This window comes from Schistocerca nitens, chromosome 11 (assembly GCF_023898315.1).
Source record: "Schistocerca nitens isolate TAMUIC-IGC-003100 chromosome 11, iqSchNite1.1, whole genome shotgun sequence".
Lineage (NCBI taxonomy): Eukaryota > Metazoa > Arthropoda > Insecta > Orthoptera > Acrididae > Schistocerca > Schistocerca nitens.
The window spans coordinates 57,687,742-57,710,418 of NC_064624.1; positions in this window are offsets into that span (position 1 = coordinate 57,687,742).

Here is a 22,677-nt window from a genome sequence, read left to right on the forward strand (position 1 = left end):
TAGCTGTACGTCATAACGTGGTTACTCCATGGTGCTCCACCCCACATTGATCACAGAGTAGGAAGATTTTTCAACAGATTATTTCCATGTCGATGTATAGGACATTTTGATCCCCGTTGATAGCCAGCATGCAGTCCTGATATATATCCATTGGATTTTTACTCTTGGGGCCATATGAATGAATGCATTCATGCTAAGCAAGTAAATAATATGGACAAACTTATGCAGAGGATTTCTATTGCTGCCATTTCCATAAAGCTAAATGTGCATGTGTGTGAAAGAGTGCAACAAAAGCTGGTTTGCTCAAATGAAGCACGTGTTGAGTCTAATGGTGGGCATTTTGAACCTGTTGTAGTATTAGTATTACAGGAAACAAAGTAATGTGGATTCCATTTTTGTTAAGGTACTGTTGTAGAAAAGGAAAATAACTGGAATTTCATTTTCGTTAGGGTATTGTTGCAAAAAGAGGAAACAGTTGATTGTAATTATGCACAACAAATTATGTGGTAATTGGCAAATTGCACCAAGTTAGACACATTTTATTTGATGTTAGCCTTTCTTTACTTCCGTGACCTTCACTATGGTAATGTTGCAAGAAAACATCTGGTTGTACTTAATTGTTTATGTAAAATGAATTATACGTTCTTGACAACCCAGTGACTGTTGAAATTGCTTGTTTCGGTAGTACCTGGCCACCACACCACATCGTTGCAGACATTTAATGTTTACATTGCTCTGGTTTGCCCGTTACATTTTCTCTGACCACTGTGTCGATGTCTGTAACACACGAGTAAGGTCGCCAGTTGACAATGTAAACAGAAATGCATCTATTGTCAAACATACAAATGGGTCCCTTAGGAATACAAAAATAAAGAACATGTTACAGTGATATTTCATTAAACTTTTTTGTCAAGCACACTGAGATGTACCGTCTGTATAATTTTGACAGCTTTTACCATTCACAACCTGCATAATACGAAAAGGATAAATTGCCATTAGCCACATAAAGGAGGCATTGAGTCACAGACTGGCACAAAGAAAAATATCACTAAACATTTAAACTTTCGTAAAAAAAACACACACACCCAGCCACTGTCTCTGGCCCTAGGGCCCAGGTATGGACCAAAAGTTTACACGTGTAGCAGTCTTTACCTTTGTGCCTGTCTGCGACTCAGTGCCATCTCCGTGTGGTGAGTAGCAATTTATCTTTTTGATGTTGTTTTTATTCTGCTGCGGACTATATATATCTTCAAAGCTCTAAGCCAAGTTCATCCCAGTTACTGAATACAAATTATGAAGATGGCTATCATTTGTGTGTACAAAATCCGTGATATTCCAGGGTGGATTTGTATCGTTGTCACAAGATTCAGAATCTGCAGAGGATTTACAGGCAAATCTTTATCTCACACCACAGTCTTGTGACTTTTGAAGGCATTTTGTTTGTGACAAAAATTCTGCACATCTTAATGCTCACTCCATAGATATTGCTACTTTATGTGCATAAGTGGTGGAAGCCCCTTGATTTATTTTGTGTTGTAAATAAGATTTTAGTTTCTGTGGTTACATCAAAATTCTGTTTGGGAGTGTGTGCTCTGTCTCGGTAGTGGCAACAGTGTTAAAGCAAAAGTGTTTCCAATAGAATTATCTGTGCACATGCCTGCACCTTGCTGTTAATGTAAATGAGTGTGAGTTTGGCTTTGTCAGCAAGTCTACTCATGGGTCACACTGGAAAGACTCCCTTCCATCCCAATACACCACACGTGTAATGCCTGTCAGCAAGATTGCAGATAACACCCGTTCCTTTCAAAAGTTGGTTCCGGTATGATAGATAGAATGTATGGCAAGAATCAATGTATGTACCTGATCTTTCACTGCACAGCGCTGGTCCATAATCCCCCCCCCCCCCCCCCGCGCCGAACTAAAAACAACCTTTCTCAAATGTGCAAAGTTTCAGTTCCACTAAGCTTTTCTCTAGTATTGTACTGAGTTTGGTATGTAGCAATCTATCCTTTTCATTATATTGTCATTATTCCATCTTGGATTTTTCATTGTGTAATAATAAAAATAATAAATGTTCATTTCAGAAATAAAATTAACATTAAAGCTTATAGATTGATGTCAGTACTGATGCCGAGATAAATGGGTGCAATCTTAATTCCCAACAATAACCAGATATCAACACAACAAATAAAATTTGTGAAGTGTACAGTTCTTTGAGGTTCGCCGATGACATTGTAATTCTGTCAGAGACAGCAAAGGACTTGGAAGAGCAGTTGAATGGAATGGACAGTGTCTTGAGAGGAGTCTATAAGATGAACATCAACAAAAGCAAAACGAGGATAATGGAATGTAGTCAAATTAAATCGGGTGATGCTGAGGGAATTAGATTAGGAAATGAGACACTTAAAGTAGTAAAGGAGTTTTGCTATTTGGGGAGCAAAATAACTGATGATGGTCGAAGTAGAGAGGATATAAAATGTAGACCGGCAATGGCAAGGAAAGCGTTTCTGAAGAAGAGAAATTTGTTAACGTCGAGTATAGATTTAAGTGTCAGGAAGTCGTTTCTGAAAGTATTTGTATGGAAGTGAAACATGGACGATAAGTAGTTTGGACAAGAAGAGAATAGAAGCTTTCGAAATGTGGTGCTACAGAAGAATGCTGAAGATTAAATGGGTAGATCACATAACTAATGAGGAAGTATTGATAGGATTGGGGAGAAGAGAAGTTTGTGGCACAACTTGACCAGAAGAAGGGATCGGTTGGTAGGACATGTTTTGAGGCATCAAGGGATCACAAATTTAGTATTGGAGGGCAGCGTGGAGGGTAAAAATCGTAGAGGGAGGCCAAGAGATGAATACACTAAACAGATTCAGAAGGATGTAGGTTGCAGTAGGTACTGGGAGATGAGGCAGCGTGCACAGGATAGAGTAGCATGGAGAGCTGCATCAAACCAGTCTCAGGACTGAAGACCACAACAACAACACAGTTCTACCTTATTGGAATGTATGAGACAGCATTTAAAAAAGTGTTGCAAATAAAAGAAAATTGCTAGTGAACCCAAATGTATGCATGAAATGTTTGCGGGCAAAATGTACTGACTTGAATGAAGAGGCAGAGGAAGACAATACAATAAGTAAATTTACCCCACTGAAGTGCTTCTGTCAGTTAATGATTTTCTATCTCCAACAAAATCAAAGTGTATAATGTGAATTTAAGGTTACCGATAATTTGTCTTCACTAGTTGACTATGAAAAACATACAATGGCAACATACATTTAAGTTCCTGTGGAGATGATAATGAGTTAATGGAATGTTTATATTGTGGTTTGGATGTAGCTCAGGCACCAGAACCTAGGTTTGCCACAATGTCACACAGTGTGAACATTAGCTAATAAAACATACAGTATTATTAATTTGGTTTAGTGTGTCTCGTCTAATTTTTAATTTTCGTGCAGATGTAAAAATCCACATTCATTCATTTAACTGCAGTTTGAGCCTGTATGCTGTGTGTAACCTCTGCTGTAAATAAGCACACACACAGCTAACCACCAAGCTCGCAGAGAGAGGTCCCTAGGAGCGGTATCGACTTCGTGAAACCACCTGTATGGTGATGTAAGTTAGGATTCCAGATATCTCACCCTGGTGGACCTCCATTTGGAAATTATCAAGAAAAAAACATTGTAATTATGTGTGATGTGCTAGAGCCTTATATTGAAAAAATGTACATATAGTGAGATTGTACTGTAGTGGGTAGCATACGAGCCTGATGTGCAGAAGGTTGCTGGTTCAACTCTCGTCAGATTTTTCAAAATTTTAAAATAGTTATTGAAATGGCTTTGATTATTATTTTCATTCAATTAATTAGTGTAATGGGTCCTCTCTCTGTGAGCTTGGTGGTTAGCTGTGTGTGTGCTTATTTACAGCAGAGGGTACACACAGCTTACAGGCTCAAATTGCAGATAAATTAATGAATGTGGATTTTTACACCTGCATGAAAATTAAAAATTAGACGAGACACATCAAACCAAATTAATAATACTGTACATTTTATTAGTTAATGTTCAGACTGTGTGTGACATTTGTGGCAAACCTAGGTTCTGGTGCCTGAGCTACATCACAACAACAATATAAACATTACATTAATTAATGTAAATATGATTTTTTAAAATTTCTATCCCTTTGTCTTCTCGCCATTTTCATCATCAATTTAACTTTTACATTTATTCTTATTTTTTCTGTCTTTTCTTTTTAATCTTTGTGCATGTGATTTTTATTACTTTTTGTATTTCTTTTCATTTAATTTCTTCTTTTTGATCATCTTATATTTTTTCCCATGTTTTTGCATTCATTATTTCAGTTTCTCACTTTTGTTTAAATCTTCATCTGCATTTTGTGTCCATAGAACAACAGGAATTTGTGCTTTAAATGTTTGAATCACGATTACCGTCCAAAAAATGTACATCTTGTACATAAAGAAAAATACATATGACACTATTGCACAGCCTATGTCAAGAGTTTATTTCATCTTTTGTTTTTTAACTGACAGACCGGCATTTTCATACTATAAATATGGTGATAGAAAAATAAAAGTAACTAAAATGAAACGCAGAAAGGTTTCAAATGAAAACAGAATGATAGAAGACAAAATAAGAGCAAATGAAAAGTTTAATATGATGTTTAAAATGACCTGCAAAGGATTAGAACTTTTTTAAAAATTACATTAAAAAGCAGTTAATTGAATAGAAATGATGATGAAAGGCATTTTGATAACCATATAAATATAAGAAATTTTGAAACATCTGACGAGATTTGAACCCACAATTTCCTGAACGACAGGCTGTTGTGCTAACCACTACGCTCCAATGCCACTATATGTAAATCCATTATTTTAAGGCTGTAGAAGTTCACACACAGTTTTCACTCTCGCTCTCCCCCTCGTCTTCCCCCCACCCCACTTACTTGCAAATGACGGTGAATGCGTGCAGAGTGAGATCCTCGGATCTTACTCTACATCACCATCTAGGTGGTGTGAAAAACTCGATCCCACCCAAGCGGACATCTCATAGTCATGTGAACTCATATTTGGGAGAGCAGTGGTTGAATTCCCTGTCCGGTCACTTAATTTTACATCTTTGAAGGTTTCTCTAAACCATTTAAGGCATATATATGCTAGGACAGTTACTCTGAAAAAAAAGGCCAGTTTCTTCTTCCAATCTGAGCTGGTGTCCCATTTCTAATGCCCTTGTCATTGACTGAATGTTAAATGGTGATCTTGCACCTCCCCCCCCCCCCACCCTCTTTTTAGTGTCAATACAGTGTGTGATAAAAAATGAAGCACCTCAGAAGGGAAGTAGGAAATGAAATGAAGCTTCACAGGTTGAGAGGGTACATGATGTTAATGTGCTGATTAAAAAAATAGAGAACTTAGCAGTATGAACCGACTTATCAGTATGACACAGCATCCATTCTGGCCCTGATGCTTGCACTAATGCAGTTGGGAAGATGTCATGAAGGTATTGTACCCTCCCCTGAAGAAAACTGGCCCACAACTGTCATAACTTGTCCTCAGTATCCTAAATACGGGTAGTGGAACGGAGTCGATCTGTGAACTGGTGCCACACGCCTTCTATCGGAGATCTCGCTGGCCGAGGAAATCCCTCGACATCGAGCAGACAGTTTGCACGGACACGTGCTGTTTGTGGATGAGCATTGTCCTGTCGAAAAATGGTACCCCGATACCGTCACACGAGAGATAACTGGTGTGGATTTGGGATGCCCTCGACGTGCCGCTATGCTGTGACTTCCCGTAGCTCGGTGTGAAGTTATACCCGACGGCTCCCTACGCTGGGTCACTGGGAGTAACACTGCTGTGCCTGTCCGAGAACACTGGAAGAGTGGACCCTCTGCCCAGATTGCCACTGTACTCGCTGCGATCGTCGGGGTAGTGCAGAACCGCGATTTGTTGCCGAGCACAATACGTTGCCGATCGTCGGCAGTTCGTGCTTCCGGTCTTGACGCCAGTCTAGACTCGGCTGTTTGTGTCGTGATGTCGGCGGCACCCTACGTGTGGGACAGTAATTCCCAGGTCCAGCTACTGGCAGTCTCTGACCAGTGGTGTGGAATCACTCAGAATGTTGCAGGGAGTCCATTACTCGTTCTCAGACGGCAGTCAGAGATGTGAAGGGGTTAGGATATCCTCGTACACGATACAGTGATTCTCTCTAGTAGTCATCTGTTGTGGTCGGCTGGAACATTGAGAACGAGTATGTCTACCCTCTTGTTCCCGTGCAGTGTAGCATCGGGCCAGTGTTACATCCGAACACCCCGCAAATCTGGATACTGCGAGATTTGACCAGTTAGCCAATAGAGACCCACGATGAGGTCCTTTTCAAACCCTGCGAGTTGGTTATAAAGCTCTCGCTCATAAGTGTCCTTCAGTGATCACACGTCTTATATACACTACCAGGCCTGGTAACAACATTAAACAGGAACTACACTAATGCATTCTGGTGGCCATTCTATCTATCACAGAGAACTGTGACCCTATCGGGTACATAAACGCAGATGGTGTGTATGTGTTCGGACTTGCATTGACATCTGACCGTGTCTTCTGAGTGCTTCACTCTTTTTGTCAGACAGTGTATAATTGAAAAAAATCAGTTTACACTAAAAAATATCTCATTGCAAACTGGGTCCGAGCTGCTGAAGATTGTGTGTGTGTGTGTGTGTGTGTGTGTGTGTGTGTGTGTGTGTGTGTGTGTGTGTGTTCTCTGTCTTTTTTTCTGATGAAGGCTGTGGCCAAGAGCTAATGTGTAAGTTTATTTTAATTGTGCCTGTCTGCAACTTAACTTGTCATCTTTATGGTAAGTATCTTTACCTTACATTGTTGGGTTCCAACTTAAGAGTTACCACTGTTTGACATAAAGATCTCATAATCACATATGAGACAGGCATCACCAACTGTTAACTCATAGTTTCATATCTTCAGTTTCATAAATATTTCTGCTCTGGAACTGGGTAACTTCATCAATATAATTTATTTGGCAAGTTCTCCTGTCACAACATTTTGGTCACTGTGTTACTTGCCTTCAGTTATCCTTACATTAAGATAACCAAAAAGTATATTTAGCAGCTATTAGTGTAGTGTAGTACTTAGTGGCTTTGCTACTCACTTTTTCAATGGTTTCCTCGTTGTATCTTACGGAAGGAGCTTTGGTGTGGTTATTTATTATGTTGTCTGTGTAAACAGAGCTAACTTAACGGACATAAATAAGAATGGTTTACGTAAATAAACTCCTGAAAATAATGAAGGGCCAGACCTATACAAGAGGAAGTATAAGAACAAAAAGGCTGAACTGAGGAAATCTTAATTTAAGAAGGAAAGATGGTTGCCCGAGAGACAGTTGTCTATGTATCTATCTCTGTTTTAACATTTCTGTCTCGTGTAATAAATTCAAGATGATGATTTGACACCAGTGCAATAAGCTGGTGCATTCCTATGATTTATGACCTAGAACAAGCACCAAATGGCTGTAATAGTGGCAGCAGTGATGAATTCCAAAAAAATTGCGGTTCTGAGTATACACATATATCCGCTGCAGGATGTTTGTTTGGGCTGTTACAATTCCATAACTTCTCATTTCCGGTAAATTTCATTTGTTAGGTAAATATCCAAGACAGAAATACCAGTCCAATCAGTCTACAGAAAAATGAATCCACACAGCCTCTGCTATGTATATATTTATACTTCCGTAGCAAATCATTACTTTACGTTATGATAAAATTCATTACAATTAACATTAATACTTGACTAATTTTACATGATTCTTCATACTGCAAATTGTTAAATTTTTTGTTTTAGTTTAAATATTATTTTACTTTTACTGCTGACAATCAGTATTTTTTTCCATTTTCTTTAATTAAATGAAACAACAAGTTTACTGTTACCAGTCATTGTTTATTTATCTCCACGGTGCGTTTAAAACCTCCATCATCAGGTGGATGTACATTTGTTAGTATGACATTTGTGTGTGCAGAGCATGGTTTCGACAAAAAATTAAACATGTATCTAACGGTAAACATAAAATAAGTAAAATAAAGTACCTCCAATGGTCACAGGTTCCTTTGACTGTCGTAACACATTACATGTATACTGTCATATTTTGTAAACAAATATGGTGTCTGAAACTATTGGGTGCATGGATCATATAGCAGAAGAGAAAAAAATTATCACGAAGTACAAAAAATATGTCGTAACAACACAATTACAGAATAAATTTTAAATGATTTGGAGGTGTTGTATTCGCTAAGACTTACTTAATATTTTCCATAAGTTTGACAACTTCAGTATATAACATTATTGACTTAGCTGTCAATTGATGCTGTCTAAAGTATGGAAAATATTAAATAAGTTTTAATGAATATTGCTCAGCAACAAATTCCACTGATGAGACATTACATATCTAGAAAATAACAATCTCATCTCCTCTACTCTTTAACGATATGCAACAATACCAGGTATCTGACAGCAACAGCATTAACGATGTGTCGTGGAAATACCTTGATAAGGGCATGGGACTGAAATAAGCTTATAGCACTAGAAAATAACATATTAATAAAAAGTCTTCGAACATAACAGCATTTTGGCTACTATTTGTACAGTGTCCTTTCAAAACAATGAATTGATTTGGCCAGGATATGTGGATTTACTGAGTTTTCTTTCTGTATTAAAAACTTAACAAAACTGATTTGCTTCTTTCAATAGGTTTTATTTATGTGACTTCTTGGCTAGGAAAAATGAATTTATTTAGTTTGCTTTATGATTTGTGTTCCTATTTATTACATTTCAGTTTCGTTTTGTTTACAAATAAAAATGCCAAGAAAACTAATCTTGGTCAATACAATACAATGACCAACATACTGAGGACTATGTTGTCTCAAAACTCCATTGAAGATTTCGAGGGGGGGACGTGCCGATGCTGCAGCTCGAGAACATCAGGCTTTAACTCGCTCTTTGGAAACACTTTCCAAAATTGAAGCACGACGTAACTCTGACAGAGAGCGTCGTGCAGTATCTCACTCATTACATATTATAAATAAGTCGCCGGTCCCTAAATACTTGATGCTACCCGTGCAATGCTGGGACAAGTTGCTAGTTGAGCCTAAAGCATGTGGAATTTCCTGATTTTTAATTAATGATTACACAGTTAACTGCTATACATTGAAATATGTCCTTGTGCTTCGGGGCCACATTGAAAATGATTAGATACAGAATTTTTATAATTTGAATTCTCCTTCTGATATCTTTGAACAGTAGACAACGAGTCAAGATGAACTGCTACTAACAGTTTTTCTCCAACTATAGCAATTCCATCTTAAACATTCAGGTTCACTAAAAATGGAACAATTACATTTTTATTCTTTTCTCGGTTTGTCTTTAATATTTTTGTGTATATTGGACAGACTTGTATTTATTTACAATTTGCTGTTCCTTCTTGGGCAAGCACTAGGCTCCCAGTAACTGTCAACAGTTTTCAGCTTGTGCACTCACTATTTATGTCCATGGAATTACAAAGCAATGGAGTACTTGGAGGTCCCTCCTGGCACTCCTCGTGGTGCCGTCAGCATGGTGCAGCCAGCACCTGCTGAATAAAGGAATACCTGAAACAAAATATTAAAACACACAACATATAAAACCTATTACCCACATATAGATAACAGCAACCAGGACTAATTGTGCATATTTTTACCCTTCAGTCATTATTAAATTGCTTTAAAAAACACTTACTCAGTTATAGAAGACAGGCATGAATAAATTTGCGCAACTGTAATCCACATTAGAGATTTCCTTAATTTTAATTCTGTAACTTCTCAACATCATGCGAAAAATGTTTTTTAGATTCTAAACTAAACTAATACACATTCATTATGTAATAAATATTATTGTTATTTGATGTAATCTTTTAATTGTGCATGTGGGGCCATTGAATGGTTCACAAAATATTAGTACAATTCAGTACATTAGTTCCTGATAGATCAGTTACAGCTCACTCTATGGAAGGGCCTGAAAGACTTATGTTAATCAGTCCTATGAAATGATTTCTGTAATTCTTTCTTTCTGTTGTGCCCTTCCCGAGCTATGACAGGGTGTGTCTGTTCCGTCAGTGAGACAGTTTTCTGGCTATATCTCTGTACTGATGGCCATCTTCCTTCGGTATGTGGGAGATTGGTCTCGCGTCCTCACTACAGGTGTGCATGGGTGTCCACAAGGGGGCACAATCCTGAAAGTGCCATTTTTTGGTATGACCGATTTGATGAATTAATGCCTCAATAAACAAATTTGACAGAAAACTTACTGTATTTCAAATCATTGATAGAGTTACGCTTAATGTTAAGTTACTTTTATGCTTAAATAGCGAGCATGTTGCATTAGCATATGCCTTTTTATATTACTGATACAAATATGAACGCCACCATTTTGATTCAAATATTTCAGATTGAAATTTTCACTCTGCGGTGGAATATGCACTGAAAAACATCCTGGCGGATTTTCATCCTTCTTGTGAATAAATCCACAGTATCCAATGAGTTATATACAAAAAATATTTGTATCTGTAAGAGTGTTAGTAGGTCGACACTGCAAATTAAAAATCTGAAACGGAAAAATTCAGAATTTCTGACCAAATCCAGTGGAATGGAAGCAAAAATAACCAGCAAAAATATCAATAGGCTATAATATATTTACTTTTGATGCCATCTATAAGAACATATGATTTATGTACAGAACTGACCATGTTAATGGATCTGTTGCATTCTTTTTGGGCTTTCTTTATGTAATGATGACTGGCATAGTTAAAGATGAACAAAATTTGTTTTGACAGCTACATTTTGGGTGTTTTTTGAGAAAAGTGTAACCAGGACCAGTATTGAACTAGATGAATAGGGGAACTCGCCCTGAAATTAGCCTGTACAATTGCCTTTAACGCACTGACTGCTACGAGGATGCCAGCTGACGCAGCAGAGCGTGATGCTGTGAGCCAACTGAGGGCCATAGGCTCTAATCTGTGTAGTACATACCTCAGTACGGTATGTTTATAACATACGGTCCACTCACATTGTAACCACCACCTACGCTAGACGTCAGCGTGCAATAACCACTTGCAGACTGCAGGCGGCAGTCCAAAATGGCTACGTTTTTAAACTTTCCCCTGCCACTGTTGTTAATGTGCGGTAAAATGGCACTCTCCAAAACTGGCGCAGAGGCAGCTGCGGTTCAACGTGGGTGACAGATGGCAGGGTGAATGACGGCTGTGGAGATATGTCGGGCAAAATAGACGTGCAACTGTTGTTGAGCAACTGACTGCCCAGATGCACAAAAAGGGCTGCAGTGTCTTCCTGAGGACCGTCCTGTGAACATTGCTGCATACGGGCCTCCGCAGCAGGTGCCCGGTTCGTGCACCCGTGCCGAATGCTGTACGTCAGTGATGACCCTGGAATTTTCTCACCAGTATCGCAGCGACAGGTGACCTTTTGAGGTATGTATGGCACGAAATTCTGAAAGCGAGCACTCTGCGACAATTGTCTGAAGGGTCCCGGACAGAGGAGGGAGCACGTTTTTGTGGCATTGCCTAAGTGATCTCATTCTGATAGGCACAGTGGATCAAAACAGTTGTGCTTCTCACCTCGGGGACCGTGTCCTCCCCTAAGTGTAGCGTTTTTGCCTCGGCACAATGGCATCTACGAGCAGGGCAATGTGACGTGTCAGACAGCTGGCAGTGTACGTGCGTGGTTCAGAGAGCACCGGGACGAGCTTACCGTACTCCCTCGGCCACTGATTTCCCCAGATTTAAACCCAGTAGAAAATCTGGGAGACCACGCCGATCGGGCTGTCAGTGCCACGGATCCTCGAAGGGAACCCCGGCACAGCTGGCCGTGAAGCTGGAGGCGGTGTGGCTCCGTATCCCTGTAGGTATCTTCCCGAACCTTACCGACTCCCCTTCCCCCACCTCTCTCGGAGGTATGCACCGCAAAAGGTGGTTATTCAGACCTTTGACAGGTGGTCGTATTAATGTGACTGGACAGTGTACAGCCAATAACAAGCAGCTTATTGACAAAACATGTACTGTGGACGAATGTGGCCTGTAAATTCACTCTCAACCCGGCAACGTATCAGATTAGCCTCTGTCGCAGTTGTGCCTCCTTACAGTTCTTACTGTAAATGCCTTGCAGCCCACTGCCTTAACTGTTACTGACACATCTCTGTCGCTGTCAGCTGTGTCCACACACTTGTCTTCTCCATTGGAAAACTTCAGTGATGCTGGATCAAAATCAACCTCCTCAGTAATTCATCAGTGAAAACAGTTTTTTTCAATGTCGTGCCATCCCACTAGTTGACTGTACGGGATCCATTAATGCTCGTATGATAAAGCAAATCTCACTGTTTATATCAAAGTGTAAACAGCAACTTAACAGTGAATTTAGAGCAGTGTTGAAATTTTGTAAGAATCCATAATAAAAACTTTTAAAGGTAATGTTGCAAAAACAAAATTCAACATTTCAGTCAAGAAGTACAAATTAATATACAGTACTGCACTTCATACTATACTATACTATACTAAACACACCGGATTGTGTGACCGTCAGTGGGCACACAGTGTCCAGTGTAAGAGACTGTGTGTCTGCCAGCAGCCTCAGCGCAATTGACACGTTATAGCCGAGGGTGAAACAGAAGCGGTCTCCTTCTTGCCAGTTTGCCACATTATCGTGCAGTCGTGCCAAATGTTGTTTCCTGTTGCACTTGCAGTGTTAAATCTGAGGTTTACTTGAATTTCAGACAGTGTTGCTAAAAATGTCTGAGAAGTTTGTAATGAATAGGAACGCTGTACCCAAGATTCCAGGAAGGGGTTGTAATTTATCTGATCTGGGTATTTGCCTTTAGTTGTCTCATTTTTTACAGTCTCATATCACTCTCCTGCTATAAACGGATTTCATAAAAAATGTACACTGTACTACAGTATGTAGTTTTCAATTCATTCATATTTATTGCATCCCAGTTCTGTTTTTATGATGACCAGCTATTTAACAGCCAAAAAAGTCAACATTTAAACCAGATGGCAAATTACGCTCATCGACAGCCGATCTCTCATTTCATTGGTGGCAGAGTAGAGCACAGATAGACAATAAATAATTCTTGTGCACATTAGTTCGTAGTTGCATTATGTCCATTTAACATCCGATAATGACATGCTAACTTTATGCTGCCTCGAATGTTATATATTTTAAAACTTGGCTATCGGATGCTGACTATCTCAAATTAAATGTACAATTTTATCAGTAGCGACCGAGAGATGTTATCGAGTCGATTACTTAGCACACGTAGACTGCCGAAGCATTGTCCTGCTCAAATATTTCTAGATCCAAACAGGAATAATAATTGAAAATTGTTGTTACATTTTGTCTTATAAGAGGAAAAAAGGGCAAAATTGGTGAACATGAAATAACAATGAGCCAAGAAGGAAGTGTGGCCAACTAATGGTTGGAGACAGGGAAAAATGACAAAACTGTATGAACTGTGTTGTGAAAGCGCTTTCTTCTTCTGCAGGGATTTCCCTAGCCCACCAAAATTGATCAGAAAATGAAATATTCTAGACTGAATAATTGGCACCCTAGAGAAATCAGTCATTTTTGAAACACAGGTGGACTCCTGTCATACTGAGGTCTGAGTACACTGCCCGCCCTTTTTAACCCTGCCCCACGCATCCCTCTCCCCTTCTCAATGGAGGAACTATTAATTCCAAAACTTACATAATGTGTCAGTTTTCCATGCGTCTATCAACAGGACTATACATTTCACTTGCTGAAACTAAGTGCTGGCCAACAATTCTCTTGTAAATTATCTTCTGCGTGAGCAGTTGTGCAAATGCCCACAGGCGTAAACTGCTAAATTGCTGACAGAGCTGGCTTATGAAAATTCTCATTCCTAAGCTTCAAAACTTTACATTTGCATAGATTTAAACAGACAACTGACAATGAGGTGAGTCATCAGTAACTGAGGACGTCAAATGTAACATTTTCTCCTATAATTTTTTTTTTTTTTTCATTTAGGTTATATATTCCTAAATTGTTATACCCTCATTTCTTTTACTATCTTCCCTTGTACATCTTTCCACTGTTCAAAGAAATTACCTTTCTTGAGCTTGTATTGTACTTTGTTGTTGTCGCTCATGCTTCCTTTCCGTAAGTAAGGGTTGGTACTGCCATTGTTTTATAAAACTTCGGCTGAGTTTCTTTCCTGGTCTCATTCTGCAATCGTTTTACAATGCCATCACGTTTGTTTTATCTACAGACATTGTTAGGTCGTAATCTGAGATTATCAGCTACAACTTATAGTCTTCCATCTAATGGTCATCTACATATAAAATTACATTTACTCTTATGTCACAATCTAAAAATGCTCCTTAATTCAACATTTGGAGAATAACTTGGATAGAGATGAGATACAGCCAAATGTTTGGATAAAAATTGAAAGTGTCGAGCATTGTTTATTAATAACCATGACATTGAACATGATTTTAAAGATGATTTCAGGATTAAAGTGATTTTTTTAACAACTGGGAACCTAATATTTGTTTCAAGATTTGAAAAGTGGCAAATTTTATGTTTAAAATGATACATTACTCAAGGTCATGGGTAGTTCAGTGGAGGACAAGTAAGCAAATACCTTATACATTTTAGGAGGGATCAACTTCAAACAGAGGAGGGATACAGCAAAATAAAATTTTCGATACAAATTGGAAGGGGCATCATGAGAAATGAGAGGCATGAGGACTCATTCAGCGACTTGTAAATCAGTGATTAACATTTTATTTATGTTCATTCTGTCATGCAAATGCCACAATAACATTTGTAATCACCGATGTATTTCTTTTTGTCATTAAAGATGTTAATTAAACTTGATGTTCAAATCTGTTAGCTCTTACCAAAGCCAACATCAGAAATAGGGATTTCCGTGAAACAAAACTCAACCTTTGACAATTACCTTTAAAATTATGGTTAATGGTAATGATATGTGACCCTTTATAGCCCATTCCAATCTGCATCTGACGTTGTATTTTGCCCAATCTGCATCTAACATTGGATATTGCTGTCTCTCTCTCCTCTATTCTGAGTTAATTCTTCTTCTCCTCTTACTCCTCCTCAGTCCTTACCTTATCAGTCCACCTAATTTTCTGCATTCTTCTGTAACATCACACCTCAAATCCTTCAGTACTATTCTTTTCTTGTGGTCCACATTTCACTGCCATACAGTGCTGGGCTCCAAACATACATTCTCAGAAATTTCTAAATTTGATATTGGTAGATTTCTCTTGGCCATGAATGCCCTTACTGCCAGTGCTGGTCTGCTTTTGATGTCCTCTTTGCTCCAACCACCATTGGCTATTTTGCTGCCCGGGTAACAGAATTCCTTAACTTCATCCACTTTGTGGTCGCCAAATGGTTCTGATCACTATGGGACTTAACTTCTGAGGTCATCAGTCCCATAGAACTTAGAACTACTTAAACCTAACTAACCTAAGGACATCACACGTATCCGTGCCCGAGGCAGGATTCGAACCTGCGACCGTAGCGGTCGCGCGATTCCAGACTGTAGCGCCGAGAACCGCTCGGCCACTCTGGCCGGCTTTGTGGTTGCCAATCTGGATGTTAAGTTACTCGCTGTTCTCATTTCTGCTACTTCTCATTACTTTAATCTTCATTCAATTTGCTCTCAATCCATATTCTGTAATCATTTGACTGTACACTCCATTCAGGAGATCCTGTAATTCTTTTTCACTTCCACTGAGAACAGCAATGTTATCAGTGAATATTGTCATTGATATCCTTTCACTTTAATTTTAATTCCACTCTTGAGCACTTAGTTATTCATCTCCCACTAATATTATTCCCTCGTGGTTCTTGTTCATATGGTATATCACCCATCGTTCCCTATAGCTTACCCCTATTTTTCTGAGAATTTTGAACATCTTGCAACCTTTTACATTGTCAGACGTGTTTTCCATGTCGACAAGTTTTCCTTTGAACGTGTCTTGATTCACTCTTCCTTCCATTATCAACCGCAATGTCAGAACTGCCTCAGAATTTCCCTTTTCAGATTTTCCAGTTTCCCTAGTGCGTTCAAACTTCTGAGATTCCACGCCCAGACTCGTAGAACATTACCCTTTCATTGGCTATTAAGTCTTTTTCTGTTGGTCACCTCCCGGAAATCTGAATGGAGGACTACCGTATTTACTCGAATCTAAGCCGCACGTGGAAAATGAGACTCGAGATCAAGGAAAAAAAATTTCCCGAATCTAAGCCGCAATTTAAATTTGAGACTCGAAATTCAAGGGGAGAGAAAAGTTTTAGACCGCACCTCCAAATCGAAACAAAGTTGGTTCATTGTAACATGACACACAATTTAGGTCCAATGGCTAAAGATACAGCTACAGTAGTTTGGCTCAACAGTTAAGTCTTCCCAAGTAGCCATTGCTATGCGTCAGGCGCTCCGTCCGTATTTATACGGGTACCCTTCCTTTTTCACGTGCTTCGTCTGGATTGAATCGATTGCCTATTTTGATTTGATCTGATAAGTGCCGTTCTCTTTGTTATAGATGTTTACGTCACTCTAAGCTGAAAATGCATTATTGTACTGTCTCATGCATTGTTTGTCGCATTCTGACAATGAGTGTTTACGACCTGTCGCCGCTCGCAGCATGGCTTGCTTTTGTGCGCGCAACTGCGGTTTACAAAAAAATGGTTCAAATGGCTCTGAGCACTATGGGACTTAACTTCTGAGGTCATCAGCCCCCTAGAACTTAGAACTACTTAAACCTAACTAATCTAAGGACATCACACACATCCATGCCCGAGGCAGGATTCGAACCTGCGACGGTAGCGGTCGCGCATCTCCAGACTAGCGTCAGAACCACTCCGGCTGGCCCGCGGCTTACAAAAAAAAAAAAAAAAAAAAAAAAAAAAGTTGTTGTCTCATAAGCGGAACAATGGCAAGAGACTGCTATTTGTTGTTACTTAGGCTGATGCTTTCTTTGGTAATGATCAACAAGAACCAAATAACAGAGTGAAAGATGATGTTCTGAACGAGAGTTAAGCGAAAATATTTCTCCGTTTGAAAATCTTTGCAGACGCCTCTTTAGCACATTACATTCTGCACAGAAATTAGAGTCATCTTAGATTTAAAAATCTAGTCAGTTGCCGTGCTTCATTTCTGACTGTACCACTATTCAGCATAAGAATAATACGAATATAAACATGACACGATATGTCTATTCTTCCGCGTTTGCTAATGTCTTGCTCTAGTTCCGTAGTTAGGCAGACATTTAAATGAGATAGCAGTAAACACAAAAGAATACATGGCATAATGTTTACAGTCTTCTACCTTTTCTTTTAATTTATTTACTGATGCCGAGGTTTTGGCGTCAGTATTTATCTTTGTGCCTGCGAAGCATGCCTGTGTAGCGCTACACATATTCGACAGCAGAAGTCAGTTGTGGCGGCACCTACCAACATTTTTCAGAACTTCCGCTGACTTTGCACTCGATTCTAAGCCGCAGACAGTTTTTTGGGTTACAAAAACCGGAAAAAAAGTGCGGCTTAGATTCTAGTAAATGCGATATTCAGTATCTTTTGCTGATGGAGAGATCATCATGATACTTTTTCATTACAGGCCACATGTCCTGTTGATATGTCTTTAATGCAGTGGTTTTCATTGCCTTCTGCATCCTCACACCATTGACCATCGCTGATTGTTCCGCCTGTAGGGGCTGTTTCCCACCACAAGGGTAAGAGTGTGCTCTGAACCTCTGTCTGCCACTCCGCCCTCTTTGACAAGGCCGTTGGCCAAATGAGGATCATAGGTGCTGCTAATCCCTACTAGAACTAACTTGCTTATTTGACCTTGATTGAACCTTGTCATGATCTTGAATAATGTATCATATTACATGTAAAGCTTGTCACTATTTTCAAATCTTAAAATCAAGTATTAAGGTTCACATTTTAAACAACCACTTTAACCTCGAAATCACCTTGAAAATCATGTTCAAGGTCATGGCCATTAGTAGCAATGTGTGACCCAATTTTCCACCTACATCTTTTGTCTAAAGTAATTTGCTGTATTTCATCTCTATCCAAATTTATTCTCCGTTATGGATTAAAATGGTCCACTATGTATGTGTATGTTGGCTTTGAGATTATATTTCCCATATCTATAAAAATTTCAGTGTTTGTGTATAGAATCTTATTAGCCTTTTTGATGTGAGATGGACACTTTTGTTCAGCCATTATACGCCATACCATTTCTGTGTTCACATTATCCAATGCTTTTTCAAAGTCTATAAAATAAGATGGGTTTCCCTATTTCTTATCTCTCTTCTATAACTTGTTATAGTGTAAAAATGTCATCAGTAGTCGATCATCCCTTTCTAAAACCTGATTGCTCTTCTGATATTAGCTTTTATGTGATATTTTTTAGTCTTGCATCCAGGATTTTGACATACAATTTATAGGCCGAATCCAGCTGGTTTTTACCTTGATAGTTACTACACATATCTTTATCACCCTTTTTAAAGATTGGTACCTTTTCTATAGATATCCAGTCTTTTGGTACTTCCTTATTTCTCCAACATTGATTAAAGATGCGAAGAAGCCTTAAATGTAAGAATAACCCTCCATATTTTCACAGTTCCATGTTAATACCCTCTAAACCACTGGCTGTCCTGTTCTTTGTAGCTTTTAGAGCTTCCATCATGTCAGTGTCGTACAGGCCTTTTGTGTCATTTAGTTCGGGTAATGTCTGAATTGAAGTATCATCATACCATATGTTTTTATAATGATGTATCCCTTTGTTCTCTGCTATATTATTGACATGTATACAGTCATTTCCTTGTCTGTAGAGTGATTTCATCAGTTTATAAGTGGTACTTCGCTATGTAAATTGTGCTCTCTGTTGCTAATAAATCAGTTTCCATTGTGCTTTGTGTGCTTTCCGAATTACATATTTCGTATTATTTCTTTTCTCTGTATGTTCATTACAGTTTTCATTTATGTTCGTAGTTTTATTTATGTAGGACTTGAAAGTTCCTTGTTTTTCTCCAACTGCTGCAGCCATCTCGTGTGTCCAAATCCTTACTCCTGTACATTTCCTGTATTTCCTTTTCTTCCCCAAAACCTCATTAGCTATGTTTGATACACCTGTCTTTAAATTTTTTCATTTTCTTCCGAGCCTTCTGCCCTTTCCAGATTTGCTAATTGTTTGTCAACAGAGTTTGGTGTATCTGCTATCTTCTAAAAGGTACAGCATAAAACCGTGTTCTTCATTTTTATTCTTAATCGCTTTCTCCAGTTTCCAGCATTTTGTGTAGCTGTCAATAACTGACACCAGTAAGAAGTGGTCTGATCCAATATTCTCTCCTTAATTAACACTGACGTCTCTCACCTGTCCAGGAAATTCCTCATTTATTATCGTCTTGTTGACCAGATCGATGTGTGTATGTGTTCCATAAAGAAATTGTTGGTGATTTTTAAACGATTAAAGGTAGCAAAACCTCTTAACTGTTTTGCATTTCATCACATATGTTTTCTCCAAATGTGCTGTCTATTTTTCTAAGTAGTATACTTCCAATTGTAGCATTGAGATCTCCTTCGAGTATAATTTTTATTGCATCTGTTGTCAACATTTCCGTCTTCTGGGGCCCAAGTTGCTATTATTCTTGGAACTCCTCCCGATAGTAAGAGGAATTCATTTACATATTCATAATCCAGTATTTTATCTTCCTGTTTTATACGAGTGTAGATGGCACAGCCTTTACTTGCTCTTTTTTCCTGTTTTACTCCACTTTAGCTTATAATATAATCATCTATATATTTCATTCCAAATATATGACTCTTTAGGTTAAACTCACTTCACATTTTTTTTTACAAAATTTATCACTCACTTTGTGAGGTTTTTTAATTCCCTGCAAATACACTATCTGATCAAAAGTATCTGGACATCTACTAGTGAATATTAACATGGGGTGTGTCCACCCTGGCCAGAGTTCCAATGAGGTGTCAGAATACCTGCGAAGGAGCGTCTAACAACCCTACCACAACAAAGGTCAAAATTTAATAATGATTGTGGTGTTGCGCACACTGCTAAATACTGCATTTTCGGGCAACAACAAAGTTATTATGTGGCAGGTGTCATTAGAGCACAGTTAATAAAGTCATTTCATGTAATAATGAATAAACTAGGCACTCATCTTTTCGTGTTTCCCACGCTGGTCTCGTTGTAAAATCGTGGCTCAATCGTCGAAAATCTAGGTGGTGTTGATTCCGAGCTCGGATGCAAAGAGGCCTAAGTTTTATTCTGCGATATTCAGAAGTTTTATAGATGTGTTTCACAAACCATTCTTGAAGATTACACCTTTGAAAGTTAGCACAATGGTGATGTAAAAAAATAATCAGCACCCCGAATTTAAGTTACACTTCTTTTTTATTACTTTTGCTGCAATATCATGTAACACACAAAACATCACTTCACAATACAAAACATACTTGAAAACATCTTCCTCACTGCTAAAGTTCAGATTTTATAAGCTGACGACAATATGCGTCTTTCCAACATGACTTCCAAGACTTGACTTTTTCAAGGTCCGACACTCTAAATCGCTTACGCGCCCAAAAAGCAGAGTTACAAGTACGTCAAAGATCATAGTGACAAAAGAAAGAATATACATAAGAATAACATCATTGCAACATAAACATATCGATATATCAAAATACCTCTACATTAATGAAATCAAATCTGAATGTTGTCTCAGAAATATATTAACTACTTTACAAAAATACAGTAGAATATTGCTGGTATCGAGCAGTTCAGGTGAGCTGCCATAATGGTTACGTAATTCAAGTACCATTACAAGTGGCAGCCCGTTCTCTTTCAGTAGCCTAAATAAGTAAAGGTATTGATGTCAGACACTGGAGTTGTGGGCAAAGTTGACATTCCGACTCGTCCTGTGGGTTCAGGTTGGGGCTCTGGGCAGGCCAGTCCACTTTGAGAATGTTACTGTTCACAACAGTCGCCTTTCAGGTGCTGCTTTTGGGACTGTGCACTGTCGTGCTGATACAGTGATTGTGTCTGAAAATTCCTTCAGTGTATGCATTACACAGTGCTGAAACATCCCTGTACTCTAACACTTCCCCCTCTATACTCTTGTCAGGAAATTGTCAGTATATGTGAAACCATTAAAGTGAAGTGGAGCTGCTAATATTTACAGACTTAACACATTGTCAGAATGAAATATAGTTGTGCACTTTTAATAAATTGATCATGGACAAAATACCTAATTTTGACTGTTGTGATCGAGATCTGTCAAAACAAATGTACCAGACATTTTTATTTAAGCTGGTCTAACAGTCCCTGTTAAGATATTCATTTACAGAGTAAAAACCTATCAAAAAGTCTTTCAAATTCCATTTAAACTATGCTGTATCTGAATTCAAGTTTTTAATAGTTGCTGGCAATTTATTGAAAATGGGCGTTCTCAGATACTAGACCTCTTTTTGAACCGAATTAAGTGATTTTATATGTTTAGATTATTCTTTTTCCTAGTACCAATACTATGTATTGAGCTATTGCTTCAAAACACACACACATTACTTGCAACAAATTTTATCACAGAATAAGTATACTGAGAATCAGTGGTCAGAATACAGAGTTACTCCAACTGGTTTCTACACGGTGTTCTCGAATATACACCACAGATGAGTTTAATTATGCACTTATGCACAGTAAAAACTTTTGCTCAGTTTGACAAGTTCTTTTTTCTTTTCATAGAACTGACCAAAATGGTCGATTCTTTTGCATTAGGTGTGGTATAGGGGGGAACTTTAGAGTCCGCATAAGTACCATTTGTTCGTGGGCAGTTCCTCACAAACCCTGAACAGCCATAATTTTGTGTACTAAAAGTACTAATTGTGGAGATGCCCACTTCTGTAATTTCTGTTCGTGGCAACTCTTAGAATCTTTTAATAATGTGTTCTTAAGACGATGTTCTCAGAGAAGTGTGAAACTTTTGATTTCATTATCCATTATCAAGATCCAGAGAGACCGTACGTATACACGTAAAATAGGCACATGATATCTGGTCTGAGGTGTAAATGTAGGGAAAAAAACTGATGTAGTGTACACGTGCCAAGTGTTCTAGGGTCATCACAAGGATTCTCAGGTCACTGTACTATGTTTTTACTCGATATTTTTTTCACAAGTAAATGTTTATAATGCACTATGTGTGTAATGGACACTTCACACCTATACCAATATGCCCAAAGTGGTACTGCAGAGACAAAAATGGGCTAAAATGGGTCGTAATGTGCCTGAAAAGTGCTTAAAATTACTGCCAAAATGGAAAGATTGCAAGTTCAGTAAAATATTTCTAATAATTTTACTCTTTTAAGATACAAATCATAAGTAAGGCATTTTTGACAAACTGCAGTCGACGATCAATGAATCCATAAAAAAATGTAAAGCAAACAATTTTGTGTTACATTGTGTGTACTTATTTGTTGTTTATAAATGTCAAAGCATATAAATGTGTTAAAGTACATAAATAAACTGACTTTCAAAATTCATTTTATAAAAGC